The following is a 22,746-nucleotide window of genomic DNA, read 5'->3' on the forward strand; positions in this document are numbered from 1 at the left end:
ACACTTTCCCTAGGGGATGCTTGCGTTCAACCTCCACATCTGATGTCCCCAGAGCCTGGGAGTAACCCCTGAGCACTACCAGGTGTGACCGAAAATCCAAGTGAAACAAACAAGTAAGGGAAGAAATGATCATTCTAGTACTCTTTCAGTTGATTATCTCAGCTTTTCCAGAAACATAATTATTTCACCTGCAGACTAAAGGCATAAGTACCTCCTCCTTATCAGTTCTGCTCTCCTTGTTCCCAGAAGACCCTCTCATGTTTTAATATCAGGCATGTTGGTCTCTGGCTAAAGCACTTGCCCGTTGCCTGTTTCTGTGTTCCCAAGAGGCTGCACGGACCCTCTCTAACATGGTAGCTGCCTTTGTTCCCATTGCTCCCCTTCCCTCACCTGCTGCTGCTATGACCAGGAATCACACACACTCGGTTACGGTGCCCACCAGGAGTCATGCCCTTTAGTCATGCTGCTTGAACACTCCATGGCCGGTGCCAGAGATCCCATATTTTACTGTGACACCCAGGATCCCAAATGGCCATGACACCAGGATCACATTTTGCACATGGGGAGGTGCTGGGGATCAAACTCTTTGAAAAAAAAAACTAATTAATTTCTAGTCACCATGAAATTACAAAGTTATTCATGATTAGGTTTCAAGCATAAAATGTTTCAACACCAATCCCTTTACAAAAGTTCATTTTTCTCAACCAATGCCCCAACCACCACATTTGCCTCCCTCCCATATATATGATATATATGTCATTATATATATATATATATATATGATTTTGCACTGTGGGGATCAAACTCTTGAACTCACACTTACAAAGCAGATGTTCTACCAGTGAGCTTGCCCCAGGTCCAGGTAGAAAGTTACCTAAAGTGAATATTTCAATAAATCCAGACAGAAGTGTGTGGTGTTTTTATGCTCTGGTCCTGGAACACACAAAGCAACATTTCCACCAACATCAAAACAGGTGGTCACTGAGTCTACCAATGCCCCCTTGGAAAGGGAACAGAGACCCCTTATCCACTCTGGATCCCCCACCCCTGCCATGGGTAAGTCCCATTCTGAGAAGAACAGATGAGATGGACAGAACTATGGCCACCTTGGGAAATACCATCTGCGAAAGGCACAGTCTTCTTGTGACCCTGAATTGACTGGAGATTCTTCCACTACAGGGTTTGGCTTTAAGCCTGGGTTCATATTTGTCATGTCAGATAAGTCCATTGATCCCAATTACATTCATTGAGTTCTTTAATAATAATAATAATAATAATAATAATAATAATAGTAGAGGCCTGGAGAGGTATTACAGCAGATAAGGCACTTGACCTGTATGCAGTCCACCAGGATGTAACGCCCAGCACCACATGTGGTTCCCTGAATCTGCCAGGTGTGAGCTCTGAGCTTAGTCAGGAGTAGGCCCTGAGCACCACCAGGTGTGGTCCCCAAACCAAAAAAGAATTAATAAATAAATAATAGGGACCAGGGATGTGATGCAACAGTAGTGCTTCACCTTGCCTGTGTGAGGCCCTGGGTTCGATCCTTGGTACCCCGGGTCCCCTTGAGCACCACCGCCAGGAGAGGCTCCCAAGCGTAGAGCCAGGAGGAGCCCTTGAGAACAGCCCAATGTGGTCCCAAAATAAAGCAATAGTCATAAAGAGCATAATAGCCGAGTCAGGTGTGGCTCAGTAGCAGAGCACTCTCACTGCATGCGGGAAGCCCTGGATTTCATCCCCAGCTCTGTAGGCAAGGACCTCCAGACACTGCCAGAGTGACCCCAGACACTGCCAGGGTGACCCCACTTCTAGGTGTGATCTCCAAATCCTATTATTTAATAAAAAATAAAAATAAGCCAGAGAGATAGCTCAAAGGGCTAGATCTCATGTTTTACATGTAGGCACCCTGGGTTTGATCCCCAGCATTATATAATCCTCCAAGCTCTGAGTCAGAAGTGACCCCCAAAACACTGTTAGGGATGACCCCAAAGTAAAAAAAATGAAAGTAAGAAGATAATAGATGGAGCTTCAGGTGTGGCTACCTGGCAGACTGCCTCCCTCATGCGTTTCTTTTTAAAAAAATATTATTTTAATTTTATTTTATAAAGGAGTTCATAATATTTTATTACACTTAATATTCGGACACCAATCCCACCATGTTACACCTTCCCACCACCATATTTCGGATGCTTCCATCCTGAAAGACAGAAGTTTCTCAGCTCCTAGGGGCGAAGCAGCGAAATATGGGAGCAGCGAAATATGGGAGAAATGAGTGAGGCTGTCCCGGGTCCCTTTAAGGAATATTCGTAGTTCATTTATCAATTCAGTTACTATTTCTGAGCCCTTAGTATGCACCAGACATCCTGCTAGATGCCAGTAGGGAGCCAAACCCTGGAAGCAGGGCCTGAAAGGATCTAGTGGCAGACGGGGAGTGTGATTAAGAGACGGGGCTGAATTTGCTGGTAGACAGTCAGCCAGTCAGAGACATGCAAAACTGCCCTCTGCTGTATTTTATGCAGGATTGTAAGCTAATGGAAAATCAATAACATTTTCTTTCCTTTAATTGGGAAAGGGACACCCATTGGTGCTCAGGGGCTATTTCCAGCTCTAGACTCAGAAGCGACCAAGGCAGTGCTCCAGGGACCATCCCAAATGGGGCTAGGGATGCATCTTAGCCTCTGTATTATCTCTGTGGTCCTCGAATATTCTTTTTTTTTTGACTTAATAAAGTTTTTATTTTTCAAAATGTACAGTTGGGACCTGCTCACGTATCTTTCCCTGCAGCTGAGGTGTCCCCATCCTTGGTGTTTCTGGTGTAAATTAGTTGAGCTCTATGCTTTGAAACCAGCTTAATAAGTCCTTTACTAAGGAGCTCCTGAAAGGCAGCTCTGGCCAAGGACCCCTGAATATTCAACCTCTCAACACAACAGCAGAGATGATAAGCTTATAGTTGGGGACTTGCTTGCAGAGCTTGTCATAGGTGGCTTTGTCAAACAAGATGAGGTTATTGAGTTTGTCCTGAACTTTGCCTTTGGACCACTTCTTTTTCGCTTCGCCCCCAGATTTGTTCACGGGGTCTTTGTCTTTTTTAGCCGACTTTCCGGCATCTTTCTTTTTCTTGTTGTCTTTGGGAGGCATTGCGAAGCTCGGAGGGCAGCAGCCAGCCTCAACAACAATCTTATTTAAAATTTATTGTCAGTTTTGGGGCTTGAGCAATAGCACAGTGGAGAGGGCATTTCCCTTGCACACAGCCAACCTAGGTTTGATCCCCAGCATCCCCATATGGTCCCCTGAGCACCACTAGGAGTCATTCCTGAGTGCAGAGCCAGGAGTGACCCCTGAGCATCGCCGGGTGTGACTCAAAAAGCCAAAATAAAATAAAATAAAATAATTGTCAGTTTCATCCTGCCTGAGATCAAACCCCATACATGTAAGGCAAGTGCTCTATCACTGAGTTCCTGCCTAGGCAAAACTTGTTTTTATGGGGCTACACCTAGTGATGCTGGAGATTGGATCCCAAGCATCTGCACTAGCCCTCTGGGTGATCGCCCTGGCCTCTCGAAATGCAGTTTTTTAAATTTTTGTTTGATTTTGGTTTTGGGGGGGCCATACCTGGTGGTGCTTTGGGCTTACTCCTGGCTCTGTGCCCGAAGGTTAGTCTTGGTGATGCTTGGCGGATCATATACATTGGTAGGGATTGAACCCGCATCCACCATGAGCAAGGCAAGTGTCTTACCTGCTACACTATCTTCCCAGGTTCTCAAAATGTGTTTTGCTGTTGTTTTGTTTGGGGCCACAGCCAGCAGTGCTCATGAATTTCTCCTGGCTTTGTTCTCAGGGATCACTCCTGGTGGTGCTTGGCGGACCATATCAGATGCTGGGGAATGAACCAGGTGCAAGGCAAGTGCTTTCTTGGCTGTACTAACTCTGCTCCCTCCCCCATCTTCCTTTGACTGTGATTGTAATAATCAGGGTCCTGCTCAGGGTTTCACCCTTATCGTGGTGCTTGTGCTTCAGTTGTTCTGGGTTGTGGTTCCGGAGAAGAGCACCTACCTGCCTTACAGGTTTGAGCCTTCAACTCCTGGCCTTTGCGAAAAAAAAAAAAAAAGACATAATTAAGCTCCTCACATGCTCCTTGGCAGTAGAGCACCTAAAGTAGGGCACGAGACTCTGGGGACTCTGGAGGGAATGCCACCAGGTCTGCACTTGGCATGTAGGGTGCAGCCAGGGATCAAACTTGAGGCTTTATGCATGCAAGGTGGGCATGCTACCACAACCTTGAGCGGGCCTGGGGTGTTTGAATCCACATCATGGTCATTTTTCTCCACAACCTCAGAAGGTCGAACACTGGAGACATCCCTCAACTCTGTGGGTTCCAGTTGCTCATCAGCTAATGGGGAAGATGGTTGGGCCAGGAAGCCCCTAGGATTTCCCCTTGCTCACTTTGTTTGCTCTGGTTTTGGTTTGGCTGCTGCAGCTGGCAATGCTCAGAGCTGACTCCCGACTCTGTACTCAAAGATCACTTCCGGTCATGCTGGGTACCCATCTCTGGTGCTGGGAACTGAACCGGGGTTGGCTGTGTACAAGGCAAGCGCCTTCACCCCTGCACTATCTCTCTGGCCCATGCCACTCTGGCTTTCGGAGACAAAATGGTTGAGGTACTGTGGGTATTTCAAGAAAATTGCTCTCTGGGGATGGGCCATTGGGGGAGAAGTGAAGACGGGGTGCCAAGGGGTGCTGTGGAGGTGGCAGGGGGAGTACAGACAGCTAAGGAACTCTCGCTGAGTCGACAGTGGCCCATCTGCCAGGCTGGACACTGACCGCAGCTGGCGCGCTCCTCACTGTGGAGCCAGACGATCAGCTTTCAAAAGCACAAACAAGCTTCCGCTCTCGCCAGCCCTGCCAGCAGGGAGCGAGGAGGCTCCAAGGGCTGTGCTCAGCAAGTCTCTGTCCCCGAGGTCTCAGGGACAGGCCTTGGGGGAAGCCACAGGAGCTGAGTCACAGTCCATCAGGGTCCCCAGGCACTTTGGGCAAACTCAGGAAGTGACTTCTGGGACCTCCCTTCTAGCTCATCTGCAGTGTCCCCCAGCTCCCATCCCTGCCACCTGATCCAGGGCACTGTCCCCTCCCCTGCACCTTTAACCTAGGGGGCAGCAACTGGATGCCTTCTTCCCCAACTGTGCTCACTTCAGACACAGCTGAGGCACCCTTCCGGCTGGCTGAAGCCATTGTCCCTTATTAAATTCCTCCAGGGATGATCTCATTAAGCCCAGTTATGGGTCACTTCTATTTCAGGGAGAATGAATTTGCTGGATTCTTTCTCTGGGCAGCTAGTTAATTAAAATCTGAAGGGGGGGGGTAAGGAAGGGAGGTGGGGGAGGGAGGGAGTAGAGAAGGGCTGGCAAGCTGGGGATTGATGGTTGACGAGGAGCTGGTTGGGAAAGGCAGATTGAAATGCACGCCAACTAGGGTGGTGGGAAGAATCACAGGCTGTGAATGTGATGGGGTTGGGGGAGGTCGAGCCATGTCCACTGCAGCCTGACATGCCAAGCGAGGCTCCCAGGCTTCTGCCACACACAGGAATTCAGTCCGGCATGCAGGGATGGAGGCCCAAGCCTGCATGTGGTGACAGATGGAGAAAGAAGATAGAAGAAAACCTGGGAACCAGTTTCATCCAGGGACAAAGGAGAGAACAAAGCCCAAGATGACTTTGTTTTGTTTTTTGGGTTTTTTTGGTGGGGTCATCCCTGTTGGTACTCAAGGGATGCTCCCAGATTAGTGCTCAGAGGGGGTGCTCCCAGCGGTACTAAGGGGACCATGTGGTGTTTGAAATCAAATCTGGGGTTCCTATATGCAATGCATGTGCTTCAACCCTCTGAGTTATCTTCCCAATCCCTAAGATAACTTTCATTTATATATTTAAACAATTTTTGTCTGTTTTGGGGCCACATTCAATCAGTGCTCTCTCTGGGGTGACTCCTGGCTCTGAACTCAGGGATCATTCCTAGTGGGACTCAGGGAATCATATGTAGTGCTGGGGATAGAACACAGGTCAGCTGTGTGCAAGGCAAGTGCCCTACCTGCTGTACTATCTTTTCACCCTCACCTAACATGATTTTTATAGATTCCTGGGAGAAGGGCCTGGATGTTACTCAGTGGTTAGAGCCCTTGACTTTTATGTGCCCAGAGCAGCACCCAGTACTACTGAGTATGGGCTCCAGATCAAAGTAAGGTCAATCAATCAAGTTCCTCGGAGAATAGGAGAAGCATTTGGGTACAAGCCCAGCAGAAGACTCAGATTAGTGCCAAGTTCTTGGCTGAACTGGTGGGAGAATCCTGCTGACCCACTGCTGGGAATAACATCTCCCCTGCAAGTCCATGGTCCCTGGGCCAGCCTCTGCTCTGTGTGCACAGTCAGCTCAGCTCTCATACCTGTGTAAGACTTGGGTGAGTGTCCGCTGGGGTGCAGATATCAGCAAGTGGCTTCTGAGGCCGGGCACCCGTGTCCACTCACATCACAGGCCTCAGAATCATTCTCGCTTCAGTCCCATGAGAGCAGCTTTGAAGAGAAGATGCACGGATGGAAGAGTCTTGATCTTACAGACAAATGAACGTGTGACAGGAGGGTACTCGCTAGTGGTGTGGACTGTGGCTGCTCTCAAATTTCTTTTTTTAATTATGTTTTAAAATTTTTTTAAATTTTATTTTCATAAAGTTGTTCACAATAATTGATCACATTCAATATTTCAAGTATCTCGCCTGCATGGCAGAGCCTGGCAAGCTCCCCGTGACGTATTCGATATGCCAAACACAGTAACAACAAAGTCTCCAATGGAGACGTTACTGGGCCCGCTCGAGCAAATCGATGATCAACGGGAGGGCCTTTACCTTTTACCAATATTTCAACACCACTACCATTATACCTTCCCACCACCATCATTTCGAATTTTCCTACCACCACTCAACACAGCTGTGTTTTGACCACTCAGTCATCAGAACTTCGAGGAGAGGTCATTGAGCACAAGTCCTTGAGCACAGGCAGATGCTAAATAATTTATTTCATATTACTTGTTATGAATAGTGTGAGATGTTGCATGGCCACTTTTGTAGTCGTGTACTCCTGGAATTTTAAAATTTTAAATAGTTGGGGTCTGGAGACATCTCTGCAGTGTGCTGCTCTCTTCCAAGATTCATTTTGAGTCTCTTGATCATGGCCATCAATGCTCTTAAATGACACCCAGAGGCAGTTCATGGCATGACTGCCAGGACATTGGAAGGGCAGGGAGATGAGAAGAGGTGACCCATTCCCAATTCCACGAGGCCTTGAATTTTTCAGTCACTGGTCTCACATACCTGGGATTTTTTATTGAGTTCTGGAGATTTGTTGCTGTTGGATTCATTTGGAGCCAGCAGAGGGACTACACCTGTTCCCTTCTCGGGTGCCCTGATGAAATCAGCCTGGTGCATGGTCTGGAGCCATCCCTACAGCATACTGCTCTCTTCTGAGATTCATTTGTGAGTCTCTGGATCAAGGCTGCTAGTGGGCTTAAATGGCACCCCGAGGCAGTTTGTGGGCATGACTTCCAGGACACTGAAAGGGCAGGGAGATGCTCTCAAACTTCTAGGCCTAGATTCTTTCAACAGCACTTCTAGGCCTAGATTCTTTCAACAGTGAAGAAAGGGGGTGGGGGCGGGGAGGTGGCTCAGGGCCAACTGCCTTGTGTGTGTGAGGCCCAGGGAGAGGGGCCTTGATGTCACAGTACTGAGGGAAGGAAAGAAAGAGAGGGGAGGTAAGGGAAGGAAAGAAAGGAAAGGAAGAAGGAAGAAAGGAAAGAAGGAAGGAAGGAAGGAAGGAAGGAAGGAAGGAAGGAAGGAAGGAAGGAAGGACGGGAGGAAGGAAAGAAGGAAGGAAGGAAGGAAGGAAGGAAGGAAGGAAGGAAGGAAGGACGGGAGGAAGGAAGGAAAGAAGGAAGGAAGGAAGGAAGGAAGGAAGGAAGGAAGGAAGGAAGGAAGGATTTAGGCTTGCCCTGACCATGTCCCTTCCTGTCTTGTCTTCACATACTTGCTGATCCCTCATTCTGGGTCCTCATCTCCCCTAAATACCCCATTTAGACTCACTTTCCACTGTCAAGGCCCTATCTCCAAATAGTCATAGTCTGGGGTGTTGTGGGTGAGAAAAACCAATACAGTCCCTGCCATCAAAACTGCCATTCAGGGGGCCAGAAAGGTAGTGCGGGGGTTTAAGGCACTTGCTCGGCACACATGTGACCCCAATTCAATCATCAGAATTGTGAGGAGGTCCTTGAGCACAGGACCAGGAGTGGCCCCTGATCACAAAGCCAGGAGTGGTCCCTGAGAACTGCTAGGTGTGGCTCAACACTCCAGAACTCCCCAGAACTGGGAGGAAATACAGCTTCTATTGTTGGAGTCAGCAGTTCGTGGGACTTTATGCTGGCAGCCGAGCCCACGGGAGAGCTTGCTCTCCTCTCCGTAGGATTTGCCTTCCCACACATGAGCATTTTCTGGGCTGTTCATCTCTCAGACAAGCTGCTTAAGAGCCTGAGGTTATTTGGGTCCATCTGCTGTTGGGTGATTGTCTGCAGTAGCCATGATTTATTAACCAGTCCACGGGCCCTGAATGTGTGCTCATGTCCCCTAATCTGGCTGTGACTAACCTAGAGTTGACATTTAAATAGTGACCTGGGTTAACTTACAATGTCTGGAGGCCATTAAAAAGGCAAATAACTTTTATTTGGGATTAAAGAATTGCAGTTTAGGTGTTGGAGAGATAATATGGGACTTAGGGCACATACTGGGGGCCCTGGTTCAATCCCTGGCAACAAAGGTCTCCTTCCCACTCCCTGCCAATACCTCCAGGTGTAGTCCCAGAGGCCTCCAAGCACTTCTAGGGTGGCCCTGAGCAGCTCTGCACACTCCAATCCTAGCATTTAACCCTCAGGCTCAGTGGCTGAAAGTCCCCCTGGCCTGGACATGGATGGAGAGTCTCCTCCCCCTGCCCAAAGGAAGACACAGATTCAGGCAGAAACCTAAGATGTACCCTCAGGTGGGTCTAAATCAGTGTTTTGAGTTTTGAGGCCATACTCAGCAGTGCTCAGGGCTCACTCCTGCTTTTGTGCTCAAGGATCACTCCTGACAGTGCTCAGAGAACTGTATGTGGTACAAGGGATTGAAACCTGGTGAGCTACATGCAAGGCCTGGGCCTACCTGCTGTCTTTTCTCTGGCTTCTACATATATATCTTAAGTCAAGTTTTTTTTGTGGGACAGGAAGAGGAAACTTAGGTAAATGGTTCTGTTTAAGGAGGTGCCCTGCTGGAGAATGGGATCTGGGGACTGCCCTTTCAGACTTGCAGGGGAGGAAAAAAAGGAGGGAGGGTGCTGCCTGATGGGGTGTGGGATACAATGAGATGGCACCAGCTGGCACATGATTGGTACAGATCAACATATATAGACACAGATTGGCATAGATTATCATGGACAGGCAATGCCCAGCATGGGTTTGTACCAACTGATGCTGCCTGACGTAGGTTGGCACTGCTTGGCACAGATTGGCACAGGTAGGCATTGATTTGCACCACATGGCACTGATTGACACTATCACCACCTGACATAGGGCTGGCACAAGTTGACATCACATGGCATAGACTAACATCATTTGTCACAGACTGGCACTACCTGAGATAGAACGAGCATGAATTGGCACTGGCTGGAAAGGTGGCACACCCAGACATAGATAGGCACTGCGTGGCATGGGTTGGCACTGACTGGCATAGACTGGAAAGGGTTGGCATTGACTGGCACCATCTGGCATGTATCAGTGCTCGGGGGACCATATGTGGTGCTGGGGATCAAACCCAGGTCAGCTGCATGCAAGGTAAGCACCTTGTACACTGTGCTATATCTGCAGCCCAGAAGACCCAAGTGTGATCCCTGGCACAGTCTGATCTGAGTGACCTCTGAGAACTGAGCTGGGTTCTGAGCATCATTAGGTGCGCCCTCCCCAAAGCTAAAATCCAAATATCTTGGCCTCCTGCTTGCAAAGGAAAAGATGAGGGAAGTGCTTGTCTTGTGCTTCTCTGCTCCCACCCCCAGCCTCTGTGCAGAAACCAGCATTCCCTGGAGACAATGTGTGTGTGTGTGTGTGTGTGTGTGTGTGTGTGACTTGCTTCACACTTGTCACGCCTGACAGATAGCTCCTGTAGATCTCCTGGGCTGAGTGGAGGAAGCACAACTATGGCTGGGACTCCTCCAAAACCGAGCTGAAGAAAAGAGCTGGCACACACATGGACAACTGTGGGAAGTTCCCAGGGCCAGGGTGAGGGTATCTGAATGTAGGGAGGAGAAGGACACAGGGCACCACCCCAGGGCAGAGACAGTCTAAAAAGGATGTTGGTTGGTCAGCTGGGACCCCTGCCACCTTAGGGCCACTGTGGAGGGTCCGGGAGAAAGTATCAAGGCAGGTGGCATATACATAATGCAGGAAAAATGTGGGCCAAGGGCTGAAGAGATAGCACAGGGGTTAAGGGACTTACACTACACACGACCAACCTGGGATCAACCTCTGACACTGCATAAAGTCCTGAGCACAGCCAGGAAGGGGCCCAAAATTTAAAATGAAGAAGTGGGGGAAAATGAAGGGGGGGAGAGAAAGAGAAAAAGAAGAGGAAGAAGTAGAAGGAGGGGCTGGAGCGATAGTACAGCTGGTATAGCATTTGCCTTGCACGCGCTGACCCGGGATCAATTCCCAGCATCCCATATGGTCCCCAAAGCACCACCAGGAGTAATTCCTGAGTACAAAGCCAGGAGTAACCCCTGAGTATCGCTGGGTGTGACCCAAAAACAAAAAAAAATGTAGAAGGAGAAGAAGCAGAGGAAGAAGAAGAAGAAGAAAGAAGAGGAGGAGGAGGATGAGAGGAGTCTGAAGAGGTAGAAAGAACTGAAGAATGAAGGGAGGCCACAGAAGAAGAGGGCCAGCAACCCAGGAGGACTAGACAGACATCAACAGTCCTCAATTGGTAAGAAGGTACAGACAGGGCAGCACATCTCCTTGTGGGTATCCTTTGTAAAGTTTCCTGGGAACAGACTTTTTGGGAGGTCACACCCTGCAGTGCTCAGAAGACACTCCAGTTCCATGCCGGGGATCATGCCCAGACCTCCAGCATACAAAGCCTGCACTCAGCCCATTGTGCTCTCTCTGGCCCGCAGTCTTTTTTCACTCTCTAGGTTCCACCTGCTTGCAGGGACAGGGTGACCTTGGCAATGCCAAGCTTCCCCATCTGCTGGGAGCTGGAGGCAATGTCTACTGGGCCTTGGAAGAAGATAAATGGGCTCTTCCGGTTCCACAGCCCATTGACAGGTTTCTGCCTGACTTCAAACAGCTCCAGGGGTGGGAGAAAGTGCAGCGTTACAGACAGGAAGGTTTTATAACCTTCTGGAATTCAAACCTGCTTCCTGGACTCCTGGTGGTGAGGGGAAATTCATTCTGGTGCATCCCACAATCCCTTTACCCTCTAATTCAGTGTTGGCTGGATTGGAGGAGATGGATTCTGGAAGCTTTTGAAGGTGAAATCTAGGGGGGAATAAGAGAGGCACTATGGATGGCAGAGCCTTTTCAGCATCATTTTAAAAAGGCTTGGGCAGGACCACAGAAGATAAAATAAGGCAGCAGGCCGGGTTTGCTCTTGGGTTACTGCATAGGATTCCCTGAGTACCACCAAGGGCCACTCCTGAGCAGAGAGCCAGCGATAGCCCCTGAGAATCACAGGGGATGGCCCAAATGCCCTCAGTCTTCCAAAAGAAATAAAATGGTTTGGATCGGGGAAATAGCTCACTGGGCAGGAGCACAGGCCTTGCATGTAGGAGTCCTGGGTTTGATTTCCAGTACCGCACCCCAGCACCACTGGAAGGGACTTCTGAGCACAGCACTGGCAAGAACCCCTCAGCACCACCAAACCAAAATTATAATTTTAAAAAAGCCTATTTGTATGCCATATTTGTATTCTAACTCGATGTTCCTGACCCTTTTTTCACATCATGGCCCCCTTCTCACCTGGTTTCCTTCTTGTGATTCCCTGCGCGCGCACGCACGCACACACACACACACACACACACACACACACACACACACACACACACCCCTTACCAGCAGGCCCTCTAGTCTAGTGCCACGGACCCCCATGTACTGAATTGTCAACTGTGCCTCTGTGGAATATTCTGAGCACCATAAGGTTCCCACCTGAGAAATGCTTTTCTAATGCTTCTTTCCAACCAGCTTTCTCCCCCCACAGAGGGCGTCCCTCCCACACATCAATCCTTTCCTTCCCTGAAGCTCCTAGCTAATAATCAAGACACAGACTGAGCTCTCAGCTCTTCCTTTGTTCTTTCCCATTAGTTATTCTTGTCCTCTCACGTCATCAGTTGTGGAACTTCTTGGTCATCCCCAGGTTCTGAGACCCCGGTGTAGGTGGCACAGGACTGCAGATGTTGATGGTGGAGCTCAGTAATAATGAATGTACCAGGGAGGAGGTGTTAGGTGCAGGCAGGACACTGAGGTCTGAGACTTCTGGGTCTGTTTTTATTTTTTGACTTTGGGACCACACTTGGCCGTGCTCAGGGCTTACTCCTGGTTCTGCACTCAGGGATCACTCCTGGCATAGCTCAGGGATCACGTGGGGTGCAAGGGGTTGAACCCAGGTCAGCAATGAGCAAGGCATTTGCCTTATTTGCTGTATTATCTCTCTCCAGTCCCAACATCTGAGACACCTGACTGTCTAGTCAAAAATCTTTCTCCCCAGCTGACCTGCCCAGCCAGAAATCCATACCTGACAGGTGAGTCCTTGATACCTTCTAGAAAAATGTTTATTTCCGCTGAACAAAGGATTTGTCATCACCAGGAGGAGTCATGTACTGTCACCTATAACTTGAGGAAGAATCAAGTTCTTTGATTCATGGTGGTAAGACAGAAGACTAGAAGATTCAGAGAGGGAGTCATAGGCCATTCCTCAGTTACCCAGAGTGCATGGAGGTGATCCTGCACTACACGTTAGTAGCCAGATTTGCAAGGTCAGCAGAGGTGGGGACAGAGTTCTGGTCCCCTTTGGGGGCCCTGCTTGATCATGGATGTTTCCGGATATAGTGGGAAAAGAAACATCACCTTTGATTGGGTTAGTAGGGCCCTAGACAATGACACTAATGTTCAGTAGTTTGTCTAAGGAAGGTCTTGCTTCTCAAAGGTGGGGACAGTATGTGCTGAGACCATCCCTCAGTTACCCAGAGTGCATGGGGTGATGCTGGGGCTACAAGATAGCAGGTAGGTTTGCACCTTTGCTGAGCTCCTCCTCCAGCTCTCCTGGGCCTGTGGTACCCCTGGCTTCGCCCAGGAAGGCCTCACATTGTCCCTGAATTGATCCCAACTGATTTCCAGGACTAAGGGTAAAAATTGCCCACAGAAATGAGAGACCAGGGCTGGAGCAATAGCACAGCGGGTAGGGCATTTGCCTTGTACACGGCCAACCAGGGTTCAATTCCCAGCATCCCATATGGTCCCCCAAGCACCGCCAGGAGTAATTTCTGAGTGCATGATCCAAGAGTAGTCCCTGTGCATTGCCGGATGTGACCCTAAAAAAAAGCAAAAAAAAAAAAATAAGGAGAGAACAGAAACGAGAGGCCACAACTAACATGGGAAGTTTGTGGAGATATAAGGTAAAGGTAAAGGCCCTCCCGTTGATCGTCGATTTGTTCGAGCAGGCCCAGTAACGTCTCCATTGGAGACTTTGTTGTTACTGTGTTTGGCATATCGAATATGTCACGGGGAGCTTGCCAGGCTCTGCCGTGCGGGCAAGATACTCTTGGTAGCTTGACGGGCTCTCTGAGAGGGGCGGAGGAATCGAACTCGGGTTGGCCATGTTGGCTGCGTGCAAGGCAAACCTCCCTACCACTGTGCTATCGCTCCAACCCTGTGGAGATATATTTCTCAAAATAATTTAAAAAAATGTTTGAAAAGATGTCTTCTAAACAGTTTTTTTTTTGCTTGCAAATAAGAGGGGGGAGCTCAGTAGTCCCCTGCTTGGTCTAGGGGTTACTTGTCAGTTCGTATAAATGACAGTTAGGAAGAGCAGGGTGATGGTGCCAGACAGAGAAACAATAGAGCACTAGCCTTGCATGACACAGACCCTGGTTCAATCTGGGGCACCACAAATAGTTCCCTTAGTGCCACCAGGAGTGATCCCTGAGCCCCACTAGGAGTGACCCCTGAGCAGAGAGCTAGAACGAAGCACTGAGCACTGCCAGGTGTGACCCAAAACCAAAAGAAGAAGAGGGGTGGCTTTTGCTTTTTTTTTTTATTTGGGGCGGTGGGAATCAGTTCTTCGGACTCACACCTGGCACTGTGCTCAGGAATCACTCCTGACAGTGCTGGGGGGACCAGTGTTGGCCATGTTCAAGGCAAATGCCTTAATCCCTCTCCTATCTCTCTGAGAAGATGGGTGTCTTTTGGGTATATCTGGTCTTTAGAGCCCCGAGGGTTTGCCTAGATGGGGGTCCCCACTAGCCTGCTGCCCCATCCCCATTTCTGCTTTGCCTCTCTCCTTGGGAACTGCATCCTGTTTCCTCAAAGGCTGGTGCCTGTGCACTGGTTCCTCAAAAGGGGAGTCGCAGGAGAGCCTCTGTCTCATTTAATTTTAGGTTATTGTTGCTGCTGTCGGCTATTGAAGCGCTCTAATGAATGCCTGCATTGTTCTCCGCCCCCAGCCTTTTCAGATGATCAGCGCATTATAAAACACAATAATGAGTCTAATTCCCCACTCCCCAACACACATAATGGCCTTGAAAGCTGCACCCCCCCAATGTACTGGGTTGACAAGAAGCTGAGATTTGGAGAAAGCAGAGCAAAGTTTGGTGCTGCCTCTGCCATTTAGTGGAGACTTCAGGCAGGTCTGTCTGTTTCTCTCTTTCTTTCGTTCTGAATTTACTCAGATTCTCCCGTGTCAGCCATATACTCCCCAGTGGATTGGTAAAAATGCTCTTCTACCTACCTTTTTGGTAACTCCGAACTGTTCTGGGATCAGACTCCTGACAGGTTGGGAATCAAGGTAAGTGCTATACAAGTGTACATGGTTGATGGCCAGACAGATGCTTCAGCAGGAAGGGGCCCTGCCTTGCACTACGGGGAATCCTGGCTGGTTTCCTGGCACCTCATATGGTCCCAAGTGACGTGAAGAGTGACTCCTGAGCACAGAGTCAGAGGTAGCTCTGGACACTGCTGGGTGTGTCCCTCCAAAAAGCCACCTCCCAAACAAACAGAATAAACAAAACCCCAAATCTACCCAGTTGTTGATATTGATAAGTGAAAGGGTCAGCCAGCACTGGAGGGAAAGGTGAGGACCCTGATCTCAACACTTGGTCTGTGTCTCTGTCTGCCTGTCTCTGTCTCTGCCCTGTGTGAGGAATGACCCATGCCCAACTGCCCACTGAGCCCTCCCCTCCCAGGCCCAGACTCTTTTCCGCTGTCCTTTGGCCCACAGTCCTGGGAACCTCTATCAAAGCCTTTCTCCTGGGGTTCCCTCTCTCTGTTCACCCTTCCTGTTCTGAGTGGGAGATGCCCCTTCTCCTCCACTCCCACCCCAGGGGTGGGTGTTCTCCACATAGCCCAGCACAGCACAGCCCAGCTCTTTGAGGAATGTTGTTCTGTCCCTTTAGCTCCTGTGACCTGGGTCAGGTGCCCGCCTTGCCTGTCTTCTTCAAGCCTCAGTTTCCTCCTTTGTAAATAAGACCCACCTGCCTTTGGGGGAGGCTTAGTGAACCAGTATCTGTCCAGGGCCCCCCGTAGATGTGCTTCACAATCAAATTCAAGGGCACGTGCAGACTGACAGGCCTCCTTGAAGCACACACAGAAGACACAGTCACCGAATAAGGGCAACCAAGCAAGTTTTACATTTTGGATTTGGTGGCGTTCCTAGTTCAGGGGCTGTTCCCTCTGCTCTTGGCAGTTGCTTCCAGTGGATTTTGAGGGACCATGCAGAGATCTGGATCAGACTGGATCTGGGCCTCCTGTGTGCCAAGCCTGAATACACTAAGCCCTCAAACCCAGAGTTTTTATTTTTTTTTATTTTCAATACCGAGGATCAAACCCAGGGCCTCCTGCACACAAGGTATGAACTTTACCACAGAGCCACACCCTTGACCCTATAGCCGAGGAATGTTGGGGTGATTCTTCACCCAGTTATGTCATGTTTCTCCACCCAGGAAAGATTAAATCCTCTTCAGAGGCACAACTTTATGCTTCAAAACTACTGGGGCAGGCCAAGTACGTGCCCAAGCTGCTTGCCTGAGTCTTGGGTAGTGACACGTGATGGCACGTGGCTGCCGGGTTATAGGAGCGGAAGAGGTGGCCAAGGATTGATCTTGCTCCACAGAGAACATTTGTTTCAAGCTAAATAGAACCTATTTATATAAAGGCAGAGTTTTAAGAGCCTGTGTTTTCAATTCTCCAATTTCAATTCTCCAATACGGTGCCTAATAATTCAGCTCAGTTCTGTCCCTTTTTAGTGTTTTTCGCTTCTCCTTTTCCCCCTTCTCCTTCTACCTCTTCCTTCTTCTCCTTCCTCACCTTTTCCTCTTCTTCCTGCTGGGTCATCCCCAGTGATGCTCAGAGGATATCCCTGGGAACCATATGCAGGTGCTGTGGATTTGAGCTAGGGTCAGCAGAATGCAAGGCAAGCATCTTAACCTTGTACTGTCTCCCTGGCTCAAGGGGTCTTTATATTATTATTGTTGTTGTTGTTGTTATCATTATTTTGCTACTGAACTTTACTTCCTGTCAGGTTAATGCCTTTTTTTTTCTTTTTGGGTCACACTCAGCGATGCACAGGGGTTACTCCTGGCTCATGCAGTCAGGAATTACTCCTGGCGGTGCTCAGGGGACCATATGGGATGCTGGGAATCGAACCCAGGTCAACCACATGCAAGGCAAACACCCTACCCGCTGTGCTATCACTCCAGCCCCAGTTAATGTCTTTTAACCCCCCAGCCGCACAAAACTGAACCATATTAGAGACAACCCCAGGTGTGTCCTCACACCACTCACCCTTCTTTCCTGCAGATTATAAATTCAAGGGTTCCCCTTGTGTTTGAATGATTCACAGAACTCAGGAAAATACCTTTTAACTATCATTGAGTTATTGTATAGACATATATATAGAGAGAGACATACAAATATATGTATAGATATATATTTGGGGATGTAAGGATCAAACATAAGGCCCCACACCTGCAAGATAAATGCTCAACCACCAAGCCACATCCCTGTTTACTGGTTTATTACAGTTAAGGATACAACTCAGAGGCCCAAGCAATAGCACGGTGGATAAGGCACTTGCTTTGCATACAGCTAACCCGGTTTGAGCCTCGGTATCACTTTTGGTCCTCCAAGCCATATCAGGAGTGATCTCTGAACACAGATCCAGGAGTAAGTCCTGAGCACTGCTGGGTGTGACCCCAAAACCAAAACCAACCAACAAACACCCCCACCAAAATAATGACAAAAAACAAAGGATACAACTTAGAAGAGAAACATGTGGCAGGGAGAGCTTTGGGCTATCACCATCCTAATATCTCTGTCCCCTGACTGGAAACTCAACAAATTCTATCATTTGGGGTTTTCATTAATGTCCCATTACATGGGTACTACTGATTAGATCATCAATGATTAAAGGTTCAAATCAGTCTCCAGTTCTTCCCTGGTGGAGGGTGGAGGGTTGGGTGTGTCGCTGAAAGTGATAAACTTTCACCCCCCCAGTTGCTTCCTCAGTGCACCAGCCCCATCCAGCCACCACCCAGGGGCCTGCCATGAATATACATGCACTATATATGAATATTCATGCACTAGCATAAACTTGGGGACTGTTTAAAGGGGGTGGTCTTAGGAATGACAAAAGGCACTCCAAGTGCTCCAGAAATCCCAGGGGTCGCAAGAGCTCTGGGTCAGGAAGTAAGGGACATAGACCAAATGATTGTTTTAAATTACACTCAGAATCTGGGTGATCTTACTTAAATACTGTCCTTTGGGGAGCTGGAGAGGGAAAGGAGAGGCAGGGCTCTCTCTGAAGCTGGGGTTTCAGGTGCTCTTGTAGCCTTGAGGTTCCCAAACCCAGAGCCTTTACAATGTGTCTACCCAGCATCCATGGAGGATGGGGTCCTTCCCTTCTCTCCTAATCCTTCCTTCTTTCTCCTCTCTGCAGGCTCCCATTTAGCATTTTTTTCCCTTCCAAATCTCCCCTGGAAGGTGGTGCAGTGGGGTGGGAACAAGGCTGTGGGACTCTCCACTTTTTCCTGGTCTGGACCTGAAGCCTCAGCAGAGGTCTAGGTGAGAGTGTGCACCCCTGGCGACCCAATTAGAGTTGCAATAAACAAAGTCCAGACTCCTCCAACTTCCCTCCAGTCCCCCAATTTCCTTTCCACCTTTCCACAGGCAGCCTGCACTTTCTACAAAGCTGGGCACTTGGCCCTCTCCTCCCACAGGCCAGCACCCTTGTCTTGGCTCTCCTGGACTCTGAATGTGTCTCCCTTTACTCCTTCAGTGCTGGGTAACTGGCAGCACCTGGCAAGTCGTTCCCCATAGGGCTGTCTGCATAGCATGGGCACTATAGCCTCTTTTGGACCCCTTTCAGGTGTCCAAGCCTTCCCCAGACCTCCATGCTCTCTCCCTGAGTGTGTGAGCTTTGTAGAAGGACTAGGTGTCCCCAAGATCTCCAGATCTCCTCTCGCATATGATGATGGATAAGCAAGAAGACACTGGGGCAGGATGGGCAGTGATAGAACAGTGGGGAAGGAACTAGCCTTGCAACACAGCTGATATGGGTTAGATTTCTGATAATCCCCTGAGCAACACTAGGAGTAAGTCTTGAGTGGAGTAACACCTGAGCATTGATGGATGTGGCCCAAAAACCAAACAAAAGATTATAAAGAAGATGCCAGGGTGTGGGGAATTAGTCCTGGGATGTTCAAGGAGCCACTGAATGGCCCCTCATCTGGATGGCTCACATAAAGCTTTTCTTCTATTTTGGTTTTGGGACCCAGACCCAGCATGCTGGGGGTTACTCATGGTCTGGTAGTTGGGGGTCTCTTCCTGCCAGGGGACCACAGAGGCTGGCAGTCAAATTCAAGACTCTCACCACCTGGGCAAAACTTCTCTAAGTTGTTCTTTCTCATGAGATGTGTAGAATCAAACCCAGGGCCTCAGATCTGCAGGGCCTCATAGTAGATGGCCGAGCCACACCCCCAGTCAGCACTTTTCTATGAGAAATGAGAGGCCAGCAGTCTGGGGAGATGTATGAAAGAGCTAACGAGCAGAATTTGCATGCCAGAGGCCTGGATTTGATCCCTGGCACTTCCTGTTCCCTTGATCACTGCTGGGAGTGAGCCCTGAGCATAGAGATGGGAGTAGCCCCTGAGCAACACAAACTGTGGTTGCCCAAACAAAAGCCAAATCATCACCCAAAGGGAGAGAGAGAAGAGGTGAGAGTGGTAGAGCACCTGCTATTTGGTTGATTAATTTTGACTTGTGGTCAAGCGATAGTACGTTGGGGAGGGCATTTATCTTGCATGTGGCCAACACAACATAGGTTTGATACCCAACATCCCATATTGTCCCCCAAGCACTTCCAGGAGTAATTCCTTGTTCAGAGCCAGAAGTGACCCCTGAACTGGTGTGACTCCCCCAAATTTCATTTTTCAACCATACTTTGCATTAATTTCCATTACTCATTAGAAATTGCAGATTTGCATATAGAAGAGATGTTAGGGTTTCCCTGACAGGAAATAGGGACTTGGGTGCCTCCATCCTCCTACCCTGAGGACAGGGAGGAAGGTGAAACCCTCCCAGTCTCTTATCACACCCCCTCCCCCCCAAGCTCTGCTGCCACCAGCTGTGCCTTCCCATTCCATGCAGGCTCCAGGGGGAACTTTTGTTCTTGCTGTGGGGCTGGGGGTGCCCGGGGGGTAAAGAAGTGCAGGCTTCTGGGGGTGTGGACTCCAGTCCTACTGTAAGTCCCCCTCCGAAGTCTACCATTCTGTGGTTCCTGAGACCCACTTGATCTGCGCATTACAGGGAATGGTCCCCAACCCCTGGATTTTTGGGAAGTGAAGGTTCTCAGGCTGGGGCAAGGTTAAGCTCTTAGAAGGGAAAGGCCAGTCTGTCTCAATCTCTGCCCAGATGTAGGCTCTGTCATGCTGTGCAGAAAAAAATTGCATTAGACAGCTAGTGAAGGAAAACAGTCTTATGGAAGGAGGATGCAAATTCTGAGAATGTGGGACTCTCCAGAAAGAAAGAACAAAAGTAAAGGAATTTAGACCCTAGAGAAGGACACAGGCAGCCTGCTTCCTGCGTGGAGAGATTATGGATCCTCAGTTGGGACGCAGGAGGTCCTAGAATCCCATAATGCTTTGGGGAACTGGTATTATTGGGTCTCCTTCCAAAAACAGCCTGAACTTTGCCCAGAGGCAACGTTGTCAAGGAAGTTTTTGAGCTCTGGGGGGTTTCTGCATTGAATTTTTTTGCATTCAGCAGAATTCGTTCAGCTCTTGCTGACCAGTGTCCTTGAGTCCAGGCTGTCCTGGGCCACCCCCAGCTGGAGTTCCAGGGCTTGTCTGAGTCTGGAGCTGGACAGGGCAGATAACCCATTTTCAGATCCCATCTTGGGTTATTTTCCCCCGAAGTGATTTGCAAAGGGGCCCATCCTCACCGCCTACTTGTCTTCAGATCTGTGAAATGTTACTGTCACTATCTGAGCACTGTGAGTGTATAGTTTAGGAGGTGCTGGCAGGGAGTTTTGCCATTGGAACATTCTTTTTCTCCTCTCCCTTTTACTCTCTCTCTTCCTCTCCTCCTCTATCTACCTCTCTTTCTCCTTCTTATCATTCTCCTTTTCCTTCTCCTCTTTCTCCTCTTTTTTTTTTTTTTTTTTTTTTTTTTTTGCTTTTGGGTCATATTTGGCAGTAGTTGGGGTTAACTGCTGTACTCAGTGGTTACTCCTGGCAGGGCTCAGCGACCATATGTGGGGCTGGGGATTGAACCTGACTCAGCCATATTAAAGGTGAGTGCCTTGTGTGCTCTCCTATTGCTCTGACCCCAGAGCAATGATGCTCTGTATCACACCTTCGTTCCAGCCAGTGCATTTTCCTCTCTTCGCCCCCCCCCCCCCCCCCCCCCCCCGTGAGAGCCTGAATGGTGGAAGGTGGAATCAGGGACTGTGGTGTTTGGCAGGTGAGGACAGAGGCTTGGTGGGGGTCCATTCCTGCTGGGATGATGCTTGCTTGGAGTGAGGAGATAATATCGACTCAGATGGGGACTCATCTGAGGTTCTGCCACCACAGTGCAGAGGTCTAGCCTTTTCCTTGTGATGGCACAACGTTGTGGCATAGATAGTAATAGACAGTAATAGTTATGCTGTGAGGGAGGTGTAGCTTCATTCTTAGCACTCCAAGAAGAAAAGTGGGGAAACAGAGAGCCCAGAGATGAAGGTTCTGTCCCTTAATCTTTTACACTCCTAATCTAAAGACTGATAATAGCATCCATCTTATAGGGGTCAATGGAAGAAGCAATCTGCTGAGTTAAGTGGGAACAGACCATCACTGAAGTGGAGACAGCTATGTTCTGCTGTAGTAGCTGCTCAGGACATCATTTGGAATATTGGGGGCCACACCCTGCATTGCTTGCACGAGTCCTGGCTCTCGGTTGAGAAGGTGGGGCTGGGAATTCAAACCCAGGTCTGAAACAAGCTCAAAGAGTGCCTAATATCCTGTACTAGCTATCTCTCCAGCCCCAAGCCACCATTTCAAATAGGCATCCATGAAGTCCCGGCTCCCATTTCAAGAGCTGCATCAATTATAAGAAACCTTGTTGAAATGTGGTTCCGACAGACTTGGCCTTGGCCTCTTGGCTTTTCATGGACATTGGGAGGAAAGCCCAATAGGGCTCCTGAACACTGCAGTCAGGCTTAAGGTCAGACATGTTTGCAGGAGAGACTGTAAACAGAGGAGTCCTGCAGATATTTCTTTAGAGACAATGGGATGGAGAAATGTGCTAAGGCATGTGGTGGGGTGAGTAGTGCCTGGGCTGGGCTGGTTTGATGGAGGAGATGAAAAGCTGGAACATCTGAGTACTTATTGCACAGGAGATCCTAGGAGAGAATTCCAAGGCAATCAGAGTTTTGATTGCCCAGCTCCAAAAGCAATGGTGCTGTTTAGCAATCTAAACATACCATCAAAAGGGATAGTAGTACTTAAGATATGACATACTCCTCTAGAAATATGCACAGCCTATATTTCACTATGGCAGAAAGGACTGAGGGTTGAGTCATTGGCATCACTCAGAAAAATAAACTGAGATGGCACCTCAGAGGTCAGAGTCTTTCTTCAGTACCTCTAGAGCTTTGCAAAAAGTCAAGTCATGCTGGTCTGGATCAAGGAGTTGTTTTAAAATCAAATGTGTTGGCTGTGTTGGCTGGAGTGAGAGTTCAATGGACAGGGTGATTGCCTTGCGCACAACTGACCTGGGTTTGATCCTCAACATCCCAATATGGTCCTGAGCCCACCAGGAGTGATTCCTGAGAGCAGAGCCAGGAGTAACCTTGAGCACCTCTGGGTGCAGCTTCCAAACAAACAAAAAAAATACAACCTCAAGTGCTTTCATTAGTACACATTGGTTCCTCTGTTCAAGATTGATAACTGAG

The 22,746-nt window shown here is 48.9% G+C and overlaps 1 pseudogene; it reads right to left on the minus strand.

Annotated features, from left to right (window-relative positions):
• Window positions 1–2,764: 2,764 nt before the first annotated feature.
• On the minus strand, window positions 2,765–3,138 carry LOC130045532 (40S ribosomal protein S25-like; annotated as a pseudogene).
• Between the last annotated feature and the right edge of the window lie 19,608 nt (window positions 3,139–22,746).

Source organism: Sorex fumeus, unplaced genomic scaffold (assembly GCF_029834395.1).
Source record: "Sorex fumeus unplaced genomic scaffold, SorFum_2.1 ptg000128l, whole genome shotgun sequence".
In the NCBI taxonomy this organism is placed as follows: domain Eukaryota; kingdom Metazoa; phylum Chordata; class Mammalia; order Eulipotyphla; family Soricidae; genus Sorex; species Sorex fumeus.